The sequence below is a fragment of the Ursus americanus genome, chromosome X (assembly GCF_024610735.1).
Source record: "Ursus americanus isolate L20-20 chromosome X, mUrsAme1.1.p, whole genome shotgun sequence".
Classification (NCBI taxonomy): Eukaryota; Metazoa; Chordata; class Mammalia; order Carnivora; family Ursidae; genus Ursus; species Ursus americanus.
Genome location: NC_142164.1, coordinates 44,721,186 through 44,724,042, shown reverse-complemented (window position 1 = coordinate 44,724,042; position 2,857 = coordinate 44,721,186). Strand labels below are relative to the sequence as shown.

The following is a 2,857-nucleotide window of genomic DNA, read 5'->3' as shown; positions in this document are numbered from 1 at the left end:
ATAAAAGTATTTGGAGCACAGGGTGAAGGGTGTGCCTGAGACCTAAATGCGACACATTTGGAAACTAGATTTGTCACTCTGGATAGAGGGTATTTATGTGCCAGCACATCTACCAAGCCCCATCTCTCTTGCTTCCCTGCAGACACAAATTTAGGCAAGGAAGGAAGGAAATTGCTCCACACAGTGTGATATCCTGGAGATAAGGGGTGGGGATAGAGGTGTCGGAGTCAGAATACAGGGTCCAGAGGCAGCTCAGACTCTTCCTCAACCAGCCTTTGATTTCCTCCCTTCTTACTTTGGTGCTAGAAAAGTCAAATGTTGCACCTCTGAGGAAACAGGGGGATGAGTGTAAAGGACGTAAAAGCCAGAGAAGGAACATTTGAAAATCAAGACCCCCATGAAGAAAGAAAGATACTGATACCCTTGTGTTCTGAGTGTTGACGTGTCCATCTGAGGAAATTCAGATAAAATATCTAGTATTTGCGGGGCGCCTCGGTGGCACCACGGTTAAGCGTCTGCCTTCAGCTCAGGGCGTGATCCCGGAGTTGTGGGATCGAACCCCGCATCGGGCTCCTCCGCTGTGAGCCTGCTTCTTCCTCTCCCACTCCCCCCGCGTGTGTTCCCTCTCTCGCTGGCTGTCTTTATCTCTGTCAAATAAATACATAAAATCTTTAAGAAAAATATCTAGTATTTGCATTGCCCCTAGTCCCAGGTTGAATGGCAGTTAGTGCAATTTGCGTACCAAAAAGAATGTCCAGCAATCACAACAACTAGAAGGCTTTTAGAAGATAGTGCAATTTGTGTCCAGGAAAAGATTGTCCAGCAATCATCACAACTAGATAGCTTTTAGAAGAGGGTGAACCTTCTGTGACTTTTGTAAGTGTAGGATGTACTGAAATAGATGATTTAGTAGAAACAGTTCTGGAGGTCAGGGGTAAAATTTACTGCAGTGTTTACCCAGTAATCAGAAGAGATTGTGATCACATTAAGCTTCAGACAAGGTGAGGACAGTTAAGGCTTCTGAACTTTAGTCAAAGACCTAAAAAAACCAAAAAACCGAAAATAAACCCCCAAAAAACACAAAGATCTAGGAAAAGCAAAGTCCATACTATGAGGCTGAATGAACCATGGGCAGTAGGAACACAGGAACTCCCAAAGAGAACGCTGTCCTAATAATAAAAGAAAAATCACCCTTTCCCCAATTAAAATTACCATATTTTTGCGAGGCTTAATGTATTACAACTTTCAGGTGTGTACTTGACCTCTCTAAGTGTCCTTTCATTCAGGGGAAAATGTGGTTTGCTCAGCCCAAGGATGCTGGTTTTTCATTTAGCCATGATATCAATAGTCATTTGGCCAGCCTCTCCATTGTTAGAAACACGATCCCCACTCCCGGCCCTGCTATTAAGGAGATGGCTCTCTGTGCTCTGGATAACTTGAACGCAAGGGTTGAAAATCAGGGCCAGATTAAGATGTACATCAATGAAGTGTGTCGGGAGACTGTGTCACATTGCTGCAACTCGTTTCTGCAGCGGGCCGGATTAGATTTGTTAATAGGCATGACAGTTATTAATAACATGCTTGCCAAGTCCGTTTCAGACTTGAAGTTCCCTTTGCTATCCGAGGGAAGTGGATGTGCTGAGGTTCAGGTTTTGAAACTGTTGATGGGTTTGTCTGAAAAGCCGGTCTTGGCTGGGGAATTGCTGGGTGCCCCAATGCTGCTCTCACTCATGTCCCTCTCGATCAGGAACGGAAACGCACAGGTTCTGCCCGACACCCTGGCCTCTTAAATGGCCATCTCGAACGGAACAGAGCCGAATCCACCCAAACCCCTCTGGCGAACACACGCTCGTGTTCTCGTTCAAAGAATCTGCCGTGGGTGCTGCGGAAGATCCAGCCTTAGCCAGTCACCCCACCACGGGGTGGAAGTTACACTTGCTACATCGAGGACCACACTCTTCTGGGCCAGGCAGGGGTCCCCCCAGAGCTCTGAGTAACTTCTGGATTTTGCAGTCTGCGGGCAGCGTGCATTGTCAATCACTCCCTTGCGGCCTTCCTCCTGTGCTAAAGGGATCCTTTCAGCCGCCAGCTGTGGCTACAGAACTTCCTATGAGAGCATCGGGAGGGAGGCCTTGCCTGTGGTGGTCTCCCTGTCCGAGCTGGACCATTTTGTGGAGACCAGGCACGTGTCGGGGCTCGTGCTGAAAACGCATCCGTTGCCGCTTAGGTTGAATTCTTTCCCATCTACTCCTTCTGCTATGCGAGCTGGTGGCTGGTGAACCCATGCCTCCAAAGAGGACTCTCCCCTTCTCTGTGCTGTGCTGACTTAACCTCCATTTGTATGTATCATCAATAAAGTCGTGTGCTTTGATTGGCAAGAACGAGACATGGAACTCGTCCTTGCGTTGACAGTCCACATGCAGAGGAAGACAAAGACAGGCGACCAGGGCTAGGTGACTGGGGCCTTAGCTCCCTGACTGGGGCGCGCTCACCAGTGCTCGCAGGAGGCAGGGGTAGAGGTGGGCTGGAGGGCTCAGGATAAGCCTCCAGAAGGGGCTGGGGGCCAGGGAGCAGAGGGGGGCTCGTGGAATTAGGACTGCAGGACACGGCACGTGTGAAGCAAGTGGCACAGTGCCTGGCACCAGGAGCAGAGAAATCCCTCGATGAAGCTGTTTGCCCCTGACTGCCAGCCTGGGCACGAAGGTCAGTATCCTTGGGGTCTGTCTACACATCCTTGGGGACCACTTGGCAAGCCATCCCCGCGCATTTAATGCACAAGTGTGGCAACGGTGGGTGCCGCTCGCTGCGTGCCCACGTGGTGCAGAGCTCTCTCCTGCGACGTGGCCGGGAAACCTAC

At 50.0% G+C, this 2,857-nt stretch overlaps 1 pseudogene; it reads left to right on the top strand.

Annotated features, from left to right (window-relative positions):
* The first annotated feature begins 1,250 nt into the window (after nucleotides 1–1,250).
* Nucleotides 1,251–2,381, top strand: LOC148106903 (protein ARMCX6 pseudogene; annotated as a pseudogene).
* Nucleotides 2,382–2,857: the final 476 nt, after the last annotated feature.